The sequence below is a fragment of the Salmo trutta genome, unplaced genomic scaffold, assembly GCF_901001165.1.
Source record: "Salmo trutta unplaced genomic scaffold, fSalTru1.1, whole genome shotgun sequence".
NCBI lineage: Eukaryota > Metazoa > Chordata > Actinopteri > Salmoniformes > Salmonidae > Salmo > Salmo trutta.
This window is the reverse complement of record NW_021822911.1, coordinates 4,367,158-4,392,719: the sequence shown is the minus strand read 5'-3', so window position 1 is coordinate 4,392,719 and position 25,562 is coordinate 4,367,158.

The window sequence follows — 25,562 nt, the reverse complement described above, 5'->3', positions numbered from 1 at the left end:
ACTATAGTGCTCTAGGTTAAGACCTCTGGGACTAAACATACTATAGTCCTTCTATAGGTTAAGACCTCTGGGACTAAACATACTATAGTCCTTCTGTAGGTTAAGACCTCTGGGCCTAAACATACTATAGTCCTTCTATAGGTTAAGACCTCTGGGGACTAAACATACTATAGTCCTCTAGGTTAAGACCTCTGGGGACTATACATACTATAGTCCTTCTATAGGTTAAGACCTCTAGGACTAAACATACTATAGTCCTCTAGGTTAAGACCTCTGGGGACTGAAGTATCTATAACATACTATAGTCCTTCTATAGGTTAAGACCTCTGGGACTAAACATTCTATAGTCCTTCTGTAGGTTAAGACCTCTGGGACTAAACATACTATAGTCCTTCTATAGGTTAAGACCTCTGGGACTAAACATACTATATTCCTCTAGGTTAAGACCTCTGGGACTAAACATACTATAGTCCTTCTATAGGTTAAGACCTCTGGGGACTGAAGTATCTATAACATACTATCGTCCTTCTATACGTTAAGACCTCTGGGGACTAAACATACTATAGTCCTTCTGTAGGTTAAGACCTCTGGGACTAAACATACTATAGTCCTCTAGGTTAAGACCTCTGGGGACTGAAGTATCTATAACATACTTTAGTCCTTCTATAGGTTAAGACCTCTGGGACTAAACATTATATAGTCCTTCTGTAGGTTAAGACCTCTGGGACTAAACATACTATAGTCCTTCTATAGGTTAAGACCTCTGGGACTAAACATACTATATTCATCTAGGTTAAGACCTCTGGGACTAAACATACTATAGTCCTTCTATAGGTTAAGACCTCTGGGGACTGAAGTATCTATAACATACTATCGTCCTTCTATAGGTTAAGACCTCTGGGACTAAACATACTATAGTCCTTCTATACGTTAAGACCTCTGGGGACTAAACATACTATTGTCCTTCTGTAGGTTAAGACCTCTGGGACTAAACATACTATTGTCCTTCTATAGGTTAAGACCTCTGGGGACTAAACATACTATTGTCCTTCTATAGGTTAAGACCTCTGGGACTAAACATACTATAGTCCTTCTATAGGTTAAGACCTCTGGGGACTGAAGTATCTATAACATACTATAGTCCTTCTATAGGTTAAGACCTCTGGGATTAAACATACTATAATCCTTCTATAGGTTTAGACCTAAGGGGACAAAACATACTATAGTCCTTCTATAGGTTAAGACCTCTGGGGACTAAACATACTATAGTCCTTCTATAGGTTAAGACCTCTGGGACTAAACATACTATTGTCCTTCTATAGGTTAAGACCTCTGGGGACTAAACATACTATTGTCCTTCTATAGGTTAAGACCTCTGGGGACTAAACATACTATAGTCCTTCTATAGGTTAAGACCTCTGGGACTAAACATACTATTGTCCTTCTATAGGTTAAGACCTCTGGGACTAAACATACTATAGTCCTTCTATAGGTTAAGACCTCTGGGGACTGAAGTATCCATAACATACTATAGTCCTTCTATAGGTTAAGACCTCTGGGACTAAACATACTATAGTCCTTCTATAGGTTAAGACCTCTGGGACTAAACATACTATAGTGCTCTAGGTTAAGACCTCTGGGACTAAACATACTATAGTCCTTCTATAGGTTAAGACCTCTGGGACTAAACATACTATAGTCCTTCTATAGGTTAAGACCTCTGGGACTAAACATACTATAGTCCTTCTGTAGGTTAAGACCTCTGGGACTAAACATACTATAGTCCTCTAGGTTAAGACCTCTGGGGACTATACATACTATAGTCCTTCTATAGGTTAAGACCTCTAGGACTAAACATACTATAGTCCTCTAGGTTAAGACCTCTGGGGACTGAAGTATCTATAACATACTATAGTCCTTCTATAGGTTAAGACCTCTGGGACTAAACATACTATATTCCTCTAGGTTAAGACCTCTGGGACTAAACATACTATAGTCCTTCTATAGGTTAAGACCTCTGGGGACTGAAGTATCTATAACATACTATCGTCCTTCTATAGGTTAAGACCTCTGGGACTAAACATACTATAGTCCTTCTATACGTTAAGACCTCTGGGGACTAAACATACTATAGTCCTTCTGTAGGTTAAGACCTCTGGGACTAAACATACTATTGTCCTTCTATAGGTTAAGACCTCTGTGGACTAAACATACTATTGTCCTTCTATAGGTTAAGACCTCTGGGGACTGAAGTATCTATAACATACTATGGTCCTTCTATAGGTTAAGACCTCTGGGATTAAACTTACTATAGTCCTTCTATAGGTTAAGACCTCTGGGGACTAAACATACCATAGTCCTTCTATAGGTTAAGACCTCTGGGACTAAACATACTATAGTCCTCTAGGTTAAGACCTCTGGGGACTGAAGTATCCATAACATACTATAGTCCTTCTATAGGTTAAGACCTCTGGGACAAAACATACTATTGTCCTTCTATAGGTTAAGACCTCTGGGACTAAACATACTATAGTCCTTCTATAGGTTAAGACCTCTGGGGACTGAAGTATCCATAACATACTATAGTCCTTCTATAGGTTAAGACCTCTGGGACTAAACATACTATAGTCCTTCTATAGGTTAAGACCTCTGGGGACTAAACATACTATAGTCCTTCTATAGGTTAAGACCTCTGGGACTAAACATACTATAGTCCTCTAGGTTAAGACCTCTGGGGACTGAAGTATCTATAACATACTATCGTCCTTCTATAGGTTAAGACCTCTGGGACTAAACATACTATAGTCCTTCTGTAGGTTAAGACCTCTGGGGACTGAAGTATCTATAACATACTATAGTCCTTCTATAGGTTAAGACCTCTGGGACTAAACATACTATAGTCCTTCTATACGTTAAGACCTCTGGGGACTAAACATACTATAGTCCTTCTGTAGGTTAAGACCTCTGGGACTAAACATACTATAGTCCTCTAGGTTAAGACCTCTGGGGACTGAAGTATCTATAACATACTTCAGTCCTTCTATAGGTTAAGACCTCTGGGACTAAACATACTATAGTCCTTCTGTAGGTTAAGACCTCTGGGACTAAACATACTATTGTCCTTCTATAGGTTAAGACCTCTGGGGACTAAACATACTATTGTCCTTCTATAGGTTAAGACCTCTGGGACTAAACATACTATAGTCCTTCTATAGGTTAAGACCTCTGGGGACTGAAGTATCTATAACATACTATAGTCCTTCTATAGGTTAAGACCTCTGGGATTAAACATACTATAGTCCTTCTATAGGTTAAGACCTCTGGGGACAAAACATACTACAGTCCTTCTATAGGTTAAGACCTCTGGGGACTAAACATACTATAGTCCTTCTATAGGTTAAGACCTCTGGGACTAAACATACTATTGTCCTTCTATAGGTTAAGACCTCTGGGACTAAACATACTATAGTCCTTCTATAGGTTAAGACCTCTGGGGACTGAAGTATCCATAACATACTATAGTCCTTCTATAGGTTAAGACCTCTGGGACTAAACATACTATAGTCCTTCTATAGGTTAAGACCTCTGGGACTAAACATACTATAGTGCTCTAGGTTTAGACCTCTGGGACTAAACATACTATAGTCCTTCTATAGGTTAAGACCTCTGGGACTAAACATACTATAGTCCTTCTATAGGTTAAGACCTCTGGGACTAAACATACTATAGTCCTTCTGTAGGTTAAGACCTCTGGGCCTAAACATACTATAGTCCTTCTATAGGTTAAGACCTCTGGGGACTAAACATACTATAGTCCTCTAGGTTAAGACCTCTGGGGACTATACATACTATAGTCCTTCTATAGGTTAAGACCTCTAGGACTAAACATACTATAGTCCTCTAGGTTAAGACCTCTGGGGACTGAAGTATCTATAACATACTATAGTCCTTCTATAGGTTAAGACCTCTGGGACTAAACATTCTATAGTCCTTCTGTAGGTTAAGACCTCTGGGACTAAACATACTATAGTCCTTCTATAGGTTAAGACCTCTGGGACTAAACATACTATATTCCTCTAGGTTAAGACCTCTGGGACTAAACATACTATAGTCCTTCTATAGGTTAAGACCTCTGGGGACTGAAGTATCTATAACATACTATCGTCCTTCTATACGTTAAGACCTCTGGGGACTAAACATACTATAGTCCTTCTGTAGGTTAAGACCTCTGGGACTAAACATACTATAGTCCTCTAGGTTAAGACCTCTGGGGACTGAAGTATCTATAACATACTTTAGTCCTTCTATAGGTTAAGACCTCTGGGACTAAACATTATATAGTCCTTCTGTAGGTTAAGACCTCTGGGACTAAACATACTATAGTCCTTCTATAGGTTAAGACCTCTGGGACTAAACATACTATATTCCTCTAGGTTAAGACCTCTGGGACTAAACATACTATTGTCCTTCTATAGGTTAAGACCTCTGGGGACTGAAGTATCTATAACATACTATCGTCCTTCTATAGGTTAAGACCTCTGGGACTAAACATACTATAGTCCTTCTATACGTTAAGACCTCTGGGGACTAAACATACTATTGTCCTTCTGTAGGTTAAGACCTCTGGGACTAAACATACTATTGTCCTTCTATAGGTTAAGACCTCTGGGGACTAAACATACTATTGTCCTTCTATAGGTTAAGACCTCTGGGACTAAACATACTATAGTCCTTCTATAGGTTAAGACCTCTGGGGACTGAAGTATCTATAACATACTATAGTCCTTCTATAGGTTAAGACCTCTGGGATTAAACATACTATAATCCTTCTATAGGTTTAGACCTAAGGGGACAAAACATACTATAGTCCTTCTATAGGTTAAGACCTCTGGGGACTAAACATACTATAGTCCTTCTATAGGTTAAGACCTCTGGGACTAAACATACTATTGTCCTTCTATAGGTTAAGACCTCTGGGGACTAAACATACTATTGTCCTTCTATAGGTTAAGACCTCTGGGGACTAAACATACTATAGTCCTTCTATGGGTTAAGACCTCTGGGACTAAACATACTATTGTCCTTCTATAGGTTAAGACCTCTGGGACTAAACATACTATAGTCCTTCTATAGGTTAAGACCTCTGGGGACTGAAGTATCCATAACATACTATAGTCCTTCTATAGGTTAAGACCTCTGGGACTAAACATACTATAGTCCTTCTATAGGTTAAGACCTCTGGGACTAAACATACTATAGTGCTCTAGGTTAAGACCTCTGGGACTAAACATACTATAGTCCTTCTATAGGTTAAGACCTCTGGGACTAAACATACTATAGTCCTTCTATAGGTTAAGACCTCTGGGACTAAACATACTATAGTCCTTCTGTAGGTTAAGACCTCTGGGACTAAACATACTATAGTCCTCTAGGTTAAGACCTCTGGGGACTATACATACTATAGTCCTTCTATAGGTTAAGACCTCTAGGACTAAACATACTATAGTCCTCTAGGTTAAGACCTCTGGGGACTGAAGTATCTATAACATACTATAGTCCTTCTATAGGTTAAGACCTCTGGGACTAAACATACTATATTCCTCTAGGTTAAGACCTCTGGGACTAAACATACTATAGTCCTTCTATAGGTTAAGACCTCTGGGGACTGAAGTATCTATAACATACTATCGTCCTTCTATAGGTTAAGACCTCTGGGACTAAACATACTATAGTCCTTCTATACGTTAAGACCTCTGGGGACTAAACATACTATAGTCCTTCTGTAGGTTAAGACCTCTGGGACTAAACATACTATTGTCCTTCTATAGGTTAAGACCTCTGTGGACTAAACATACTATTGTCCTTCTATAGGTTAAGACCTCTGGGGACTGAAGTATCTATAACATACTATGGTCCTTCTATAGGTTAAGACCTCTGGGATTAAACTTACTATAGTCCTTCTATAGGTTAAGACCTCTGGGGACTAAACATACCATAGTCCTTCTATAGGTTAAGACCTCTGGGACTAAACATACTATAGTCCTCTAGGTTAAGACCTCTGGGGACTGAAGTATCCATAACATACTATAGTCCTTCTATAGGTTAAGACCTCTGGGACAAAACATACTATTGTCCTTCTATAGGTTAAGACCTCTGGGACTAAACATACTATAGTCCTTCTATAGGTTAAGACCTCTGGGGACTGAAGTATCCATAACATACTATAGTCCTTCTATAGGTTAAGACCTCTGGGATTAAACTTACTATAGTCCTTCTATAGGTTAAGACCTCTGGGGACTAAACATACTATAGTCCTTCTATAGGTTAAGACCTCTGGGACTAAACATACTATAGTCCTTCTATAGGTTAAGACCTCTGGGACTAAACATACTATAGTCCTTCTATACGTTAAGACCTCTGGGACTAAACATACTATAGTCCTTCTGTAGGTTAAGACCTCTGGGACTAAACATACTATAGTCCTTCTATAGGTTAAGACCTCTGGGGACTAAACATACTATAGTCCTTCTATAGGTTAAGACCTCTGGGACTAAACATACTATAGTCCTTCTATAGGTTAAGACCTCTGGGGACTAAACATACTATAGTCCTTCTATAGGTTAAGACCTCTGGGACTAAACATACTATAGTCCTCTAGGTTAAGACCTCTGGGGACTGAAGTATCTATAACATACTATCGTCCTTCTATAGGTTAAGACCTCTGGGACTAAACATACTATAGTCCTTCTGTAGGTTAAGACCTCTGGGGACTGAAGTATCTATAACATACTATAGTCCTTCTATAGGTTAAGACCTCTGGGACTAAACATACTATAGTCCTTCTATACGTTAAGACCTCTGGGGACTAAACATACTATAGTCCTTCTGTAGGTTAAGACCTCTGGGACTAAACATACTATAGTCCTCTAGGTTAAGACCTCTGGGGACTGAAGTATCTATAACATACTTCAGTCCTTCTATAGGTTAAGACCTCTGGGACTAAACATACTATAGTCCTTCTGTAGGTTAAGACCTCTGGGACTAAACATACTATTGTCCTTCTATAGGTTAAGACCTCTGGGGACTAAACATACTATTGTCCTTCTATAGGTTAAGACCTCTGGGACTAAACATACTATAGTCCTTCTATAGGTTAAGACCTCTGGGGACTGAAGTATCTATAACATACTATAGTCCTTCTATAGGTTAAGACCTCTGGGATTAAACATACTATAGTCCTTCTATAGGTTAAGACCTCTGGGGACAAAACATACTACAGTCCTTCTATAGGTTAAGACCTCTGGGGACTAAACATACTATAGTCCTTCTATAGGTTAAGACCTCTGGGACTAAACATACTATTGTCCTTCTATAGGTTAAGACCTCTGGGGACTGAAGTATCTATAACATACTATAGTCCTTCTATAGGTTAAGACCTCTGGGACTAAACATACTATAGTCCTTCTATACGTTAAGACCTCTGGGGACTAAACATACTATAGTCCTTCTGTAGGTTAAGACCTCTGGGACTAAACATACTATTGTCCTTCTATAGGTTAAGACCTCTGTGGACTAAACATACTATTGTCCTTCTATAGGTTAAGACCTCTGGGACTAAACATACTATAGTCCTTCTATAGGTTAAGACCTCTGGGGACTGAAGTATCTATAACATACTATGGTCCTTCTATAGGTTAAGACCTCTGGGATTAAACTTACTATAGTCCTTCTATAGGTTAAGACCTCTGGGGACTAAACATACCATAGTCCTTCTATAGGTTAAGACCTCTGGGACTAAACATACTATAGTCCTCTAGGTTAAGACCTCTGGGGACTGAAGTATCCATAACATACTATAGTCCTTCTATAGGTTAAGACCTCTGGGACAAAACATACTATTGTCCTTCTATAGGTTAAGACCTCTGGGACTAAACATACTATAGTCCTTCTATAGGTTAAGACCTCTGGGGACTGAAGTATCCATAACATACTATAGTCCTTCTATAGGTTAAGACCTCTGGGATTAAACTTACTATAGTCCTTCTATAGGTTAAGACCTCTGGGGACTAAACATACTATAGTCCTTCTATAGGTTAAGACCTCTGGGACTAAACATACTATAGTCCTTCTATAGGTTAAGACCTCTGGGGACTAAACATACTATAGTCCTTCTATAGGTTAAGACCTCTGGGACTAAACATACTATAGTCCTCTAGGTTAAGACCTCTGGGGACTGAAGTATCTATAACATACTATCGTCCTTCTATAGGTTAAGACCTCTGGGACTAAACATACTATAGTCCTTCTGTAGGTTAAGACCTCTGGGGACTGAAGTATCTATAACATACTATAGTCCTTCTATAGGTTAAGACCTCTGGGACTAAACATACTATAGTCCTTCTATACGTTAAGACCTCTGGGGACTAAACATACTATAGTCCTTCTGTAGGTTAAGACCTCTGGGACTAAACATACTATAGTCCTCTAGGTTAAGACCTCTGGGGACTGAAGTATCTATAACATACTTCAGTCCTTCTATAGGTTAAGACCTCTGGGACTAAACATACTATAGTCCTTCTGTAGGTTAAGACCTCTGGGACTAAACATACTATTGTCCTTCTATAGGTTAAGACCTCTGGGGACTAAACATACTATTGTCCTTCTATAGGTTAAGACCTCTGGGACTAAACATACTATAGTCCTTCTATAGGTTAAGACCTCTGGGGACTGAAGTATCTATAACATACTATAGTCCTTCTATAGGTTAAGACCTCTGGGATTAAACATACTATAGTCCTTCTATAGGTTAAGACCTCTGGGGACAAAACATACTACAGTCCTTCTATAGGTTAAGACCTCTGGGGACTAAACATACTATAGTCCTTCTATAGGTTAAGACCTCTGGGACTAAACATACTATTGTCCTTCTATAGGTTAAGACCTCTGGGGACTGAAGTATCTATAACATACTATAGTCCTTCTATAGGTTAAGACCTCTGGGGACTGAAGTATCTATAACATACTATCGTCCTTCTATAGGTTAAGACCTCTGGGACTAAACATACTATAGTCCTTCTATAGGTTAAGACCTCTGGGGACTGAAGTATCTATAACATACTATAGTCCTTCTATAGGTTAAGACCTCTGGGATTAAACATACTATAGTCCTTCTATAGGTTAAGACCTCTGGGGACAAAACATACTACAGTCCTTCTATAGGTTAAGACCTCTGGGGACTAAACATACTATAGTCCTTCTATAGGTTAAGACCTCTGGGACTAAACATACTATTGTCCTTCTATAGGTTAAGACCTCTGGGACTAAACATACTATAGTCCTTCTATAGGTTAAGACCTCTGGGGACTGAAGTATCCATAACATACTATAGTCCTTCTATAGGTTAAGACCTCTGGGACTAAACATACTATAGTCCTTCTATAGGTTAAGACCTCTGGGACTAAACATACTATAGTGCTCTAGGTTTAGACCTCTGGGACTAAACATACTATAGTCCTTCTATAGGTTAAGACCTCTGGGACTAAACATACTATAGTCCTTCTATAGGTTAAGACCTCTGGGACTAAACATACTATAGTCCTTCTGTAGGTTAAGACCTCTGGGACTAAACATACTATAGTCCTTCTATAGGTTAAGACCTCTGGGGACTAAACATACTATAGTCCTCTAGGTTAAGACCTCTGGGGACTATACATACTATAGTCCTTCTATAGGTTAAGACCTCTAGGACTAAACATACTATAGTCCTCTAGGTTAAGACCTCTGGGGACTGAAGTATCTATAACATACTATAGTCCTTCTATAGGTTAAGACCTCTGGGACTAAACATTCTATAGTCCTTCTGTAGGTTAAGACCTCTGGGACTAAACATACTATATTCCTCTAGGTTAAGACCTCTGGGACTAAACATACTATAGTCCTTCTATAGGTTAAGACCTCTGGGGACTAAACATACTATAGTCCTTCTGTAGGTTAAGACCTCTGGGACTAAACATACTATAGTCCTCTAGGTTAAGACCTCTGGGGACTGAAGTATCTATAACATACTTTAGTCCTTCTATAGGTTAAGACCTCTGGGACTAAACATTATATAGTCCTTCTGTAGGTTAAGACCTCTGGGACTAAACATACTATAGTCCTTCTATAGGTTAAGACCTCTGGGACTAAACATACTATATTCCTCTAGGTTAAGACCTCTGGGACTAAACATACTATAGTCCTTCTATAGGTTAAGACCTCTGGGGACTGAAGTATCTATAACATACTATCGTCCTTCTATAGGTTAAGACCTCTGGGACTAAACATACTATAGTCCTTCTATAGGTTAAGACCTCTGGGGACTGAAGTATCCATAACATACTATAGTCCTTCTATAGGTTAAGACCTCTGGGATTAAACTTACTATAGTCCTTCTATAGGTTAAGACCTCTGGGGACTAAACATACTATAGTCCTTCTATAGGTTAAGACCTCTGGGACTAAACATACTATAGTCCTTCTATAGGTTAAGACCTCTGGGACTAAACATACTATAGTCCTTCTATACGTTAAGACCTCTGGGACTAAACATACTATAGTCCTTCTGTAGGTTAAGACCTCTGGGACTAAACATACTATAGTCCTTCTATAGGTTAAGACCTCTGGGGACTAAACATACTATAGTCCTTCTATAGGTTAAGACCTCTGGGACTAAACATACTATAGTCCTTCTATAGGTTAAGACCTCTGGGGACTAAACATACTATAGTCCTTCTATAGGTTAAGACCTCTGGGACTAAACATACTATAGTCCTCTAGGTTAAGACCTCTGGGGACTGAAGTATCTATAACATACTATCGTCCTTCTATAGGTTAAGACCTCTGGGACTAAACATACTATAGTCCTTCTGTAGGTTAAGACCTCTGGGGACTGAAGTATCTATAACATACTATAGTCCTTCTATAGGTTAAGACCTCTGGGACTAAACATACTATAGTCCTTCTATACGTTAAGACCTCTGGGGACTAAACATACTATAGTCCTTCTGTAGGTTAAGACCTCTGGGACTAAACATACTATAGTCCTCTAGGTTAAGACCTCTGGGGACTGAAGTATCTATAACATACTTCAGTCCTTCTATAGGTTAAGACCTCTGGGACTAAACATACTATAGTCCTTCTGTAGGTTAAGACATCTGGGACTAAACATACTATTGTCCTTCTATAGGTTAAGACCTCTGGGGACTAAACATACTATTGTCCTTCTATAGGTTAAGACCTCTGGGACTAAACATACTATAGTCCTTCTATAGGTTAAGACCTCTGGGGACTGAAGTATCTATAACATACTATAGTCCTTCTATAGGTTAAGACCTCTGGGATTAAACATACTATAGTCCTTCTATAGGTTAAGACCTCTGGGGACAAAACATACTACAGTCCTTCTATAGGTTAAGACCTCTGGGGACTAAACATACTATAGTCCTTCTATAGGTTAAGACCTCTGGGACTAAACATACTATTGTCCTTCTATAGGTTAAGACCTCTGGGACTAAACATACTATAGTCCTTCTATAGGTTAAGACCTCTGGGGACTGAAGTATCCATAACATACTATAGTCCTTCTATAGGTTAAGACCTCTGGGACTAAACATACTATAGTCCTTCTATAGGTTAAGACCTCTGGGACTAAACATACTATAGTGCTCTAGGTTTAGACCTCTGGGACTAAACATACTATAGTCCTTCTATAGGTTAAGACCTCTGGGACTAAACATACTATAGTCCTTCTATAGGTTAAGACCTCTGGGACTAAACATACTATAGTCCTTCTGTAGGTTAAGACCTCTGGGACTAAACATACTATAGTCCTTCTATAGGTTAAGACCTCTGGGGACTAAACATACTATAGTCCTCTAGGTTAAGACCTCTGGGGACTATACATACTATAGTCCTTCTATAGGTTAAGACCTCTAGGACTAAACATACTATAGTCCTCTAGGTTAAGACCTCTGGGGACTGAAGTATCTATAACATACTATAGTCCTTCTATAGGTTAAGACCTCTGGGACTAAACATTCTATAGTCCTTCTGTAGGTTAAGACCTCTGGGACTAAACATACTATATTCCTCTAGGTTAAGACCTCTGGGACTAAACATACTATAGTCCTTCTATAGGTTAAGACCTCTGGGGACTAAACATACTATAGTCCTTCTGTAGGTTAAGACCTCTGGGACTAAACATACTATAGTCCTCTAGGTTAAGACCTCTGGGGACTGAAGTATCTATAACATACTTTAGTCCTTCTATAGGTTAAGACCTCTGGGACTAAACATTATATAGTCCTTCTGTAGGTTAAGACCTCTGGGACTAAACATACTATAGTCCTTCTATAGGTTAAGACCTCTGGGACTAAACATACTATATTCCTCTAGGTTAAGACCTCTGGGACTAAACATACTATAGTCCTTCTATAGGTTAAGACCTCTGGGGACTGAAGTATCTATAACATACTATCGTCCTTCTATAGGTTAAGACCTCTGGGACTAAACATACTATAGTCCTTCTATACGTTAAGACCTCTGGGGACTAAACATACTATTGTCCTTCTGTAGGTTAAGACCTCTGGGACTAAACATACTATTGTCCTTCTATAGGTTAAGACCTCTGGGGACTAAACATACTATTGTCCTTCTATAGGTTAAGACCTCTGGGACTAAACATACTATAGTCCTTCTATAGGTTAAGACCTCTGGGGACTGAAGTATCTATAACATACTATAGTCCTTCTATAGGTTAAGACCTCTGGGATTAAACATACTATAATCCTTCTATAGGTTTAGACCTATGGGGACAAAACATACTATAGTCCTTCTATAGGTTAAGACCTCTGGGGACTAAACATACTATAGTCCTTCTATAGGTTAAGACCTCTGGGACTAAACATACTATTGTCCTTCTATAGGTTAAGACCTCTGGGGACTAAACATACTATTGTCCTTCTATAGGTTAAGACCTCTGGGGACTAAACATACTATAGTCCTTCTATAGGTTAAGACCTCTGGGACTAAACATACTATTGTCCTTCTATAGGTTAAGACCTCTGGGACTAAACATACTATAGTCCTTCTATAGGTTAAGACCTCTGGGGACTGAAGTATCCATAACATACTATAGTCCTTCTATAGGTTAAGACCTCTGGGACTAAACATACTATAGTCCTTCTATAGGTTAAGACCTCTGGGACTAAACATACTATAGTGCTCTAGGTTAAGACCTCTGGGACTAAACATACTATAGTCCTTCTATAGGTTAAGACCTCTGGGACTAAATATACTATAGTCCTTCTATAGGTTAAGACCTCTGGGACTAAACATACTATAGTCCTTCTGTAGGTTAAGACCTCTGGGACTAAACATACTATAGTCCTTCTATAGGTTAAGACCTCTGGGGACTAAACATACTATAGTCCTCTAGGTTAAGACCTCTGGGGACTATACATACTATAGTCCTTCTATAGGTTAAGACCTCTAGGACTAAACATACTATAGTCCTCTAGGTTAAGACCTCTGGGGACTGAAGTATCTATAACATACTATAGTCCTTCTATAGGTTAAGACCTCTGGGACTAAACATACTATAGTCCTTCTATAGGTTAAGACCTCTGGGGACTGAAGTATCTATAACATACTATCGTCCTTCTATAGGTTAAGACCTCTGGGACTAAACATACTATAGTCCTTCTATACGTTAAGACCTCTGGGGACTAAACATACTATAGTCCTTCTGTAGGTTAAGACCTCTGGGACTAAACATACTATTGTCCTTCTATAGGTTAAGACCTCTGTGGACTAAACATACTATTGTCCTTCTATAGGTTAAGACCTCTGGGACTAAACATACTATAGTCCTTCTATAGGTTAAGACCTCTGGGGACTGAAGTATCTATAACATACTATAGTCCTTCTATAGGTTAAGACCTCTGGGATTAAACTTACTATAGTCCTTCTATAGGTTAAGACCTCTGGGGACTAAACATACTATAGTCCTTCTATAGGTTAAGACCTCTGGGACTAAACATACTATAGTCCTCTAGGTTAAGACCTCTGGGGACTGAAGTATCCATAACATACTATAGTCCTTCTATAGGTTAAGACCTCTGGGACTAAACATACTATAGTGCTCTAGGTTAAGACCTCTGGGACTAAACATACTATAGTCCTTCTATAGGTTAAGACCTCTGGGACTAAACATACTATAGTCCTTCTATACGTTAAGACCTCTGGGACTAAACATACTATAGTCCTTCTGTAGGTTAAGACCTCTGGGACTAAACATACTATAGTCCTTCTGTAGGTTAAGGCCTCAGGGGACTAAACATACTATAGTCCTTCTATAGGTTAAGACCTCTGGGACTAAACATACTATTGTCCTTCTATAGGTTAAGACCTCTGGGGACTAAACACACTATAGTCCTTCTATAGGTTAAGACCTCTGGACACACACATGAGATTACATCTCCTCGTGCAGGGAGTGTGCACACACACACACACACACACACAGGGAGGGAATGTTGTGTTTGTTTAATATTGTTTTAGGAATATGAAAATTGACTAAAGGATTAGCCTATGGATTATGAAAACAACAAAAATAAATGGGAAAATGGGAGAGGAGAAATGACTAAAGACAGTGTTGTTTAACTCACTGACCATGACCCATGAGTTCTTCTTACCTTTGTTCAGTAGACAAGTCTCCCTCTCTAAACATTATAGGTAGCTTCATAGACCGATCACTGTTCATGGACACACAGCTGGGTACAGGGGAGGCTGGTCTCTCCGGCTTGATTGGTCTTCAACACAACAGAGACAAACATTACATCTCTCATCTACTCTGATCTCAGATGGGAAACATAAGAAGAGTTCCAAAATGCAACATATCACTTTACAGAAATGTTCGGAAATTTGCATTTATGGTTTAAAGAAATTATGGAAGAGATTGGTGTGTTATTTCACTATCTAATCATGGCATGGCGTTGTTCAATGACAGACATGTATTTGTTTAAAATCTATCACTTGATGGTTTCATTTCAGAGAGACAAATAATGTTTTTTTGCTAAATGCTATATATCTGCCTCACTCTCAGAGAAATCAGTAGTACTGCTAGGTTTAACACAGTAATAATAAATATCTGCCTCTCAGAGAAATCAGTAGTACTGCTAGGTTTAATGCAGTAATAATATATATCTGCCTCTCAGAGAAATCAGTAGTACTGCTAGGTTTAATACAGTAATAATATATATCTGCCTCACTCTCGGAGAAATCAGTAGTACTGCTAGGTTTAATACAGTAATAATATATATCTGCCTCTCAGAGAAATCAGTAGTACTGCTAGGTTTAACACAGTAATAATATATATCTGCCTCTCAGAGAAATCAGTAGTACTGCTAGGTTTAATACAGTAATAATATATATCTGCCTCTCAGAGAAATCAGTAGTACTGCTAGGTTTTACACAGTAATAGTATATTTCTGTCTCACTCTCAGAGATCAGGCTATACGGAGTACCAGTACTGAGTCAATGTGCAGGGGTACCAGGTAGTTGAGGTAATAATGAGACTATAAGGAGTACCAGTACTGAGTCAATGTGCAGGGGTACCAGGTAGTTGAGGTAATAATGAGACTATAAGGAGTACCAGTACTGAGTCAATGTGCAGGGGTACCAGGTAGTTGAGGTAATAATGAGACTATAAGGAGTACCAGTACTGAGTCAATGTGCAGGGGTACCAGGTAGTTGAGGTAATAATGAGACTATAAGGAGTACCAGTACTGAGTCAATGTGCAGGGGTACCAGGTAGTTGAGGTAATAATGAGACTATAAGGAGTACCAGTACTGAGTCAATGTGCAGGTGTACCAGGTAGTTGAGGTAATAATGAGGCTATAAGGAGTACCAGTACTGAGTCAATGTGCAGGGGTACCAGGTAGTTGAGGTAATAATGAGACTATAAGGAGTACCAATACTGAGTCAATGTGCAGGGGTACCAGGTAGTTGAGGTAATAATGAGACTATAAGGAGTACCAGTACTGAGTCAATGTGCAGGGGTACCAGGTAGTTGAGGTAATAATGAGACTATAAGGAGTACCAGTACTGAGTCAATGTGCAGGGGTACCAGGTAGTTGAGGTAATAATGAGACTATAAGGAGTACCAGTACTGAGTCAATGTGCAGGGGTACCAGGTAGTTGAGGTAATCATGAGACTATAAGGAGTACCAGTACTGAGTCAATGTGCAGGGGTACCAGGTAGTTGAGGTAATAATGAGACTATAAGGAGTACCAGTACTGAGTCAATGTGCAGGGGTACCAGGTAGTTGAGGTAATAATGAGACTATAAGGAGTACCAGTACTGAGTCAATGTGCAGGGGTACCAGGTAGTTGAGGTAATAATGAGACTATAAGGAGTACCAGTACTGAGTCAATGTGCAGGGGCACCAGGTAGTTGAGGTAATAATGAGACTATAAGGAGTACCAGTACTGAGTCAATGTGCAGGGGTACCAGGTAGTTGAGGTAATAATGAGACTATAAGGAGTACCAGTACTGAGTCAATGTGCAGGGGTACCAGGTAGTTGAGGTAATAATGAGACTATAAGGAGTACCAGTACTGAGTCAATGTGCAGGGGTACCAGGTAGTTGAGGTAATAATGAGACTATAAGGAGTACCAGTACTGAGTCAATGTGCAGGGGTACCAGGTAGTTGAGGTAATAATGAGACTATAAGGAGTACCTGTACTGAGTCAATGTGCAGGGGTACCAGGTAGTTGAGGTAATAATGAGACTATAAGGAGTACCAGTACTGAGTCAATGTGCAGGGGTACCAGGTAGTTGAGGTAATAATGAGACTATAAGGAGTACCAGTACTGAGTCAATGTGCAGGGGTACCAGGTAGTTGAGGTAATAATGAGACTATAAGGAGTACCAGTACTGAGTCAATGTGCAGGGGTACCAGGTAGTTGAGGTAATAATGAGACTATAAGGAGTACCAGTACTGAGTCAATGTGCAGGGGTACCAGGTAGTTGAGGTAATAATGAGACTATAAGGAGCACCAGTACTGAGTCAATGTGCAGGGGTACCAGGTAGTTGAGGTAATAATGAGACTATAAGGAGTACCAGTACTGAGTCAATGTACAGGTGTACCAGGTAGTTGAGGTAATAATGAGACTATAAGGAGTACCAGTACTGAGTCAATGTGCAGGGGTACCAGGTAGTTGAGGTAATAATGAGGCTATAATTGAGGTAATATGTACATGTAGGTAGGGGTAAAAGTGACTAGGCAAGCAGGATAGAGATTACATCTCCTCATCCAGGGAGAGCACACACACACACACACACACACACACACACACACACACACACACACACACAGAGGGAATGTTGTGTTTGTTTAATATTGTTTTAGGAATATGAAAATGGATAAAAGGATTAGCCTGTGGATTATGAAAACAACAAAATGAAATGTGAAAATGGGAGAGGAGAAATGACTAGAGACAGTGTTGTTTTACTCACTGACCATGACCCATGAGTTCTTCTTACCTTTGTTCAGTAGAAAAGTCTCCCTCTCTAAACCGCATAGGTAGATCCATAGACCAGTCACTCTTCATGGACACACAGCTGGGTACAGGGGAGGCTGGTCTCTCCTGCTGGATTGGACTTCAACACAACAGAGACAAACATTACATCTCTCATCTACTCTGATCTCAGATGGGAAACATAAGAAGAGTTTCATTCCAAAACGCTATATATCACTTTACAGAAATGAGCTTTTATTGTTTAAAGAAATTATGTATTCATTATTACATCTCTCACAGACAAGGATTTGTTTAAAATCTATCACTTGATGGTTTCATTTCAGAAAGACAAAAATCATGTTTTGTTTTTGCAAAATGCTATATATCTCCCTCACTCTCAAATGTGACCGACCGGCTCAATTTGGTAATTAACTAAATAACTACATATATAATGATTTTGGTTTATGTCAGTTTAATTGTTTGTTATGGTATAAGTTGTTATTTTATGATTGTAAGTGATAAAATTAACTAGTAATTCTCAGTAATTACTACTTTAGTAAGGAATAACACATTTTTTCAGCAATATTGCAGTTGCTAAATAATTCCAATAGATGGGAACATAAGACCACAATAACATTTCAGAATATTAGTTTACTTTTCTCCTTGGATACACCACCACTCCCCACGCTTCCTGCAGAACCCCTGCAGTACCTCCGCAGACCCCGGATTGAGAACCCCTGATTTAGCAGATGCTCTTATCCAGAGAGATTTACAGTAAGTGCATTCACCTTAATAAGATAGCTATTTATTTATATAAAATTGTTATCTCACCTCTTAGCTTTGGTGTCATGTACCCCAGAGAGATGCATTTTGGAAGCAGGAACCCCCTCCTCTCTCTCCCCAAAGAGACTCATTTTAGAGGAAGGGCCCCCCTCCTCTCTCTCCCCAGAGAGACTCATTTTAGAGGCAGGGCCCCCCTCCTCTCTCTCCCCAGAGAGACTCATTTTAGAGGCAGGGCCCCCCTCCTCTCTCTCCCCAGAGAGACTCATTTTAGAGCACTGGCCCCTGTAAACAGAGATCCAGCATGTTGGTTGTGGTTAACACAGTGACAACTAAACAGAGATCCAGCATGTTGGTTGTGGTTAACACAGTAACAACTAAACAGAGATCCAGCATGTTGGTTGTGGTTAACACAGTGACAACTAAACAGAGATCCAACATGTTGGTTGTGGTTAACACAGTGACAACTAAACAGAGATCCAGCATGTTGGTTGTGGTTAACACAGTAACAACTAAACAGAGATCCAGCATGTTGGTTGTGGTTAACACAGTGACAACTAAACAGAGATCCAGCATGTTGGTTGTGGTCAACACAGTGACAACTAAACAGAGATCCAGCATGTTGGTTGTGGTTAACACAGTGACAACTAAACAGAGATCCAGCATGTTGGTTGTGGTTAACACAGTAACAACTAAACAGAGATCCAGCATGTTGGTTGTGGTTAACACAGTGACAACTAAACAGAGATCCAGCATGTTGGTTGTGGTTAACACAGTAACAACTAAACAGAGATCCAGCATGTTGGTTGTGGTTAACACAGTGACAACTAAACAGAGATCCAGCATGTTGGTTGTGGTCAACACAGTGACAACTAAACAGAGATCCAGCATGTTGGTTGTGGTTAACACAGTGACAACTAAACAGAGATCCAGCATGTTGGTTGTGGTTAACACAGTAACAACTAAACAGAGATCCAGCATGTTGGTTGTGGTTAACACAGTGACAACTAAACAGAGATCCAGCATGTTGGTTGTGGTTAACACAGTAACAACTAAACAGAGATCCAGCATGTTGGTTGTGGTTAACACAGTGACAACTAATTATTGAATGTCAATTGTTGTATTTTATTCATTATCTCTTAGAAATAAAACATTTACTAACAGATACATGCAAACAGTCAGGTGATTTAATGCATCACATGAACATGTAGTCGTGACTGATATTTTTCACCTTTTCTCCATGTAGTTTAACTAATAATAATAATAATAATAATAATAACAACAATATAATATTAATAAGTCACTTTCTCTTTTAATAATTTCTCTCATTCTAGTGTGTTGCTTTGTTCAACAGGTGTGATATTATTATGCTGTTACTGAATTCAGTTCATAATATCAATGTTAAGAAAAGTATGTTCAGTGGTTTCAAACCAAATTACACAGGAAGCAGGAGATCATTGTAGTTTAGAAAACAACACATGTTCTGATATTCTGGTAAAATAATCACGATATATGAATCGTATAATACGATATATGAACAATATGTTTTTGAATTTGACTTGCCGACGCCCAGTTAGCGCCATTTTGTATGATTGAACTGTCACGTAGCTGTCCCAGGTGAAATGAACTTTTAGATCTGAGTGTTTTACCGTCAGTCACTATACTAAAATAACACCATACATTTAATTTCTCTACACACTTTACAATAATCACTGGGAAGATTCTTACCTTGTAGCCTGAATTCACAACCAGAACATGTCAAGTCATTGAGATATTTTCCGTTGTGCTGAGAGAGCAGCTTCCTGATGACAAGTGGCTCTGTATCTATGTTCTAGGTACAGTTGATCTTTGGATGCAATAATATCTGGTCAAAGTCTAGTGACACAACACCATAGTATATCATAAACATAACAGCAGTTGGCCAGTAAAGGCCATGACATACTATAAAACAGGGTTTGTCAACTAGATTTGGCTTCGGGTGTCACGGTTGTCATAGAGAGGAATGGACCAAAGTGCAGCGTGATTATCGTTCCACATATTTTATTGAACTGTGAAACTATGCAATACATACACATAAACTAAAGAACAAAAAAACAACAAACCGTGATGCAGAGGTGAAACATACACAACTCAAAAACAATCTCCCACAAACCCAGGTGGGAAAAACACCTACTTAAGTATGATCTCCAATTAGAGACAATGATGACGAGCTTCCTCTAATTGGAGATCATCCCAAACAAAACCCAACATAGAAATACAAAACTAGAAAACAACATAGAAAAACTAAACTAGAAAACCCCCCTGTCACGCCCTGACCTACTCTACCATAGAAAATAATAGCTTTCTATGGTCAGGACGTGACATCGGGAGAATTTGTTTCTGAGTTAAATCGGCGGGCCAGAACATAATTAGCATATAATATTAGCACAATTAATACGCCTACACTACAAATTTAACAACATGTTTAACACATTTGATTAGTACATAGTACCTTCAGTGACAATAAAATAATTTAGATCTGATTAAGTTCATAAAATCACCAATATCTCTATTCAATTATAACTTTTTGTTTATTTCTCTGTGTGTTGATTGGTGGGGAAAAACAGGTCTACGTAGCCTACTGTAGTCTACACTACTTTATTAATATCAACATTCACTCAGAACAATTAGCTTGATAGCAAGAGAACATGTCGCTCTCAAAAAGTAGCAAAAGAAAGGTGGATAATGAAAATCAAAGTTTCAGGGAAGAACGGACAGAGAGATATCCATTCATCTGACCATCTTTCTCCAATGCCAAGCCAGAGTGTCTTGTTTGCAATGAAAATGTCATTGTTTGCAAAGAATTCAATCTCAGACGGCATTATGAATCTAAACATGGTACTTTCAAAGTGGCCCAGACAGAGGCCTGAAGCAGAAACACTGAAGCATTAACTACAACCTACAAACACGGCAGTAGAATCCTCCTTTGTGGCCTGACCCAACAACAGAAGGTCACAAGTGCTTTCCTAAAAGCATCCTGGGTTCTAACCAAACACAACATGCCCTTCACAGACGCAGAGCTATTTAAAAAGTGCATGGTGACAGTTTTGGAGGAATTGGCTACAGACCAGTCTATGGATAGCATAATTGCGTCTGTCAAACAGGTGCCCCTGTCTGTGACATCAGCCGGACGCCGTGTCTGTGCTCTGGCGGATGATGTGCATAGGATTGTTCTGGAGGGACTCAGTCAGGCTGAGCATTTTCCCCTGGCTATTGATGAGAGTACTGACAACACTGATGTAGCACAGTTGTGTGTATATGTCCGTTATTTTCATGGAAATGACTTTAAAGAAGAGCTACTGGCACTGATTCCCCTGGAAGGACACACCTCCGGGGACGTTCCCCTGGAAGGACACACCACCGGGGACGTTCCCCTGGAAGGACACACCACCGGGGACGTTCCCCTGGAAGGACACACCGCCGGGGATGTTCCCCTGGAAGGACACACCGCCGGGGACGTTCCCCTGGAAGGACACTCCACCGGGGACGTTCCCCTGGAAGGACACACCGCCGGGGACGTTCCCCTGGATGGACACACCGCCGGGGACGTTCCCCTGGAAGGACACACCGCCGGGGACGTTCCCCTGAAAGGACACACCACCGGGGACGTCCTATTCACAAAGCTGCAAGAATTGTTTACTCAGCATGGCTTGTCATTCGAAGAAGTCAACTCTGTGGTCTCCGACGGGGCTCCTGCTATGGTGGGCAGAGGTTTCTGATGGACTCCTGCTATGGTGGACAGAGGTTTCTGATGGACTCCTGCTACAGTGGACAGAGGTTTCTGATGGACTCCTGCTATGGTGGACAGAGGTTTCTGATGGACTCCTGCTACGGTGGACAGAGGTTTCTGATGGACTCCTGCTATGGTGGACAGAGGTTTCTGATGGACTCCTGCTATGGTGGACAGAGGTTTCTGATGGACTCCTTCTATGGTGGACAGAGGTTTCTGATGGACTCCTTCTATGGTGGACAGAGGTTTCTGATGGGACTCCTGCTATGGTGGACAGAGGTTTCTGATGGGACTCCTGCTATGGTGGACAGAGGTTTCTAATGGACTCCTGCTACGGTGGACAGAGGTTTCTGATGAACTCCTGCTATGGTGGACAGAGGTTTCTAATGGACTCCTGCTACGGTGGACAGAGGTTTCTGATGGACTCCTGCTATGGTAGACAGAGGTTTCTGATGGGGCTCCTGCTACGGTGGACAGAGGTATCTGATGGACTCCTGCTATGGTGGACAGAGGTTTCTGATGGACTCCTGCTATAGAGGACAGAGGTTTCTGATGGACTCCTGCTATGGTGGACAGAGGTTTCTGATGGACTCCTGCTATGGTGGACAGAGGTTTCTGATGGACTCCTGCTATGGTGGACAGAGGTTTCTGATGGACTCCTGCTATGGTGGACAGAGGTTTCTGATGGACTCCTGCTATGGTGGACAGAGGTTTCTGATGGACTCCTGCTATGGTGGACAGAGGTTTCTGATGGACTCCTGCTATGGTGGACAGAGGTTTCTGATGGACTCCTGCTATGGTGGACAGACACAGGGGCCTGGTCAGCAGGTTGTTTTACATTGTCTCATCCATCAGAGTGTGTTGTGTACCAGACTAAACATGGTTTACATTGTCTCATCCATCAGAGTGTGTTGTGTACCAGACTAAACATGGTTTACATTGTCTCATCCATCAGAGTGTGTTGTGTACCAGACTAAACATCCACAGAACATGACATAAGCAGAGCTGTGGGAGACCACCTCAAGCCCCTGGTAGAGCCGGGGGTGGTGTTTACCACTCCACCACGCCTTCAGCAGGCTGGAAAAGTGGGATTGATCTGGTTGATCCATTTGTTTGTTTCCGTTTCCAGTAGTTGAATCCTTTGATGTAAACATTTCATTTTCAACAAATTAACTGGGTTGGTTGAAAAGTGATACTAAATGTACATATCATGCACTATTTTGAGATAGTGGAAGAAATACTGAATTTATACTAAGATGGACCAAGATACTTGTTGCTTTTGCACAGATTTGTTCATTGGTTTGACAAGAGTCTGTTGATTGTCAGTCATTGGGTTCATTTGTTTTACACTATGTTGAAATCAAATCAAGCTTTATTTATACAGCACATTTCAGACATGGATGCAACACAATGGGTTTACAGGAAAAACCAAATAAATGAAAATAAACAAATATATGATAAAAAACAGAAGACTAACAATTCAAAGACTAGTGATCATTCTAAGGAAATGCCATTGATTAAAATATTAACAATTGGATGCAACATCCAACCCAAAATATCAGCTTGTTTTACTATATTGTTTGTTGTTACATTCCCCATCAAGAAAAATCTAAAATGTTTCTCAAACAAAGAGTCACTGACAACAACCACAACTAAACAGGTGGGGTTTTAGGAGGGTCTCTGAAAGACACTATGGGGGTGTCCACTGAAAGTTGACTAGTAACAACAACTGGGACCTAAAAGACACCCACCATGAGACCCACTAAATCTGCCCAAGAAGAGACAAACAAAAGAAAAACCCACACCAAACTTAAAGACAGGAAGCAAACCAAAAAGGTGGAGCAACTAAAGGTGTTGACTCTCCACATGTATCAAGACAACTGGAGCACTGGGCCAGACACTCTTAAATAGAACCTGGACCAGCTGAGGTGAAACACCTTCCTACTAACGAGATGGACAAGCCAGCACAGGTGTAACACATACTGACTAACGAGCTAGACGTGCTAACGAGCTAGACGTGCTAACAAGCTAGACGTGCTAACAAGCTAGACGTGCTAGATGAGCTAGACGTGCTAACGAGCTAGACGTGCTAACGAGTATAACGAATATAAACATGGTGTCTACTTGCGATCTACTGGCTATCAACAATTAAAAACAAGAAAAACACATTTCTAAACAATAATATACAATCGTTTTATTTTCTCTCATTTTTCTTTCTATAGAATCCTAAAACTCACTAGCTTCTAGAACTCTCGTCTTCCTAAAACTCACTAGCTTCTAGAACTCTCGTCATCCTAAATCCCACTAGCTTCTAGAATTCTCATCCCCTTGGAACGAGCCCAAACAAAACTCATCTCCAATATGTAAAAACATGTAGTCAAAATAAATTGTGATCCATGGCAATGCACTGGCTAAACGCAAAACAGAAATCTTTTTGACTGCCCAGCCTTGAGACAATCAGCAACCATGTTGTCCTTACCACAAACATGTCTGATTTCAAGAGGAAACTCCTGCAATATCCGTAGTAACTTTCCACCTCACTGCAGAGCTTCTCTCTCTTTTCAGGGTTCACTAGATAGGCATGTTGTTGGATCGGGGCCCAGTCCCCAATGTCATGCTCTAGTACATTTAGGTTGGCACATGTGAGAATAAACCCTGATATTCATAAAAACACGGCAACAATGTGAATACAATTGTACCAAAAAAATTGTCAGTTGGTTGCATAAATAATTATCATTACCAAATGTTACATGAATTGTAAATATTAAATATTTGATTGCATAGTCTTATTTTCGATGACATTTTGCTTGGTGGGATATCCCCAATGTCAAAGCACAGTTTTAACATGTACAAATCAATAACCAATATGCAGAAACAGTTTGTGATAAATTGAAAACCTAAACATAACATGTGCTATGTACACAAAAATCAGCCAGTCAGGTTGTACATGCTGTTGAAACTAACACAACTAAAAAACACATGGAAATGGGAGATATATTTTACCTCACAGGTTAGAGGACAACCTGCAGAAGACAGTCAGCTACATTTTGGAGTGATGCATTTAAATGTAGGGGTCGCTAAACAAAGGAACACAACACTTATTCATCGATATCATGCTAAAATCATTTGTGTGACAGGAGGGAGATGAAGTTGCACGTCCTGTTAAAACGAACAGCTCAAAAAACACATGGAATCTGGGAATAATGTGTACATCCCTGGTTAGAGGACAATTTGTAGAAAGCAGCTAGATACATTTTGAAGTGGTGCGTTTTGATTCAAGTGGGTCACCAACATGGTAAGTGTAACACAGATCTTTTTTTGTTAGTCACTTTTTGTTAAATCTCATAAATAGTAACTCTTTCAATTCAGAGCCTGGATTTTCCCGCTGAGGCTAATATTCATATCATGTTGAAATCAATAGAACAGGGGACAAATGTTTATGGTTCTACATTGTGA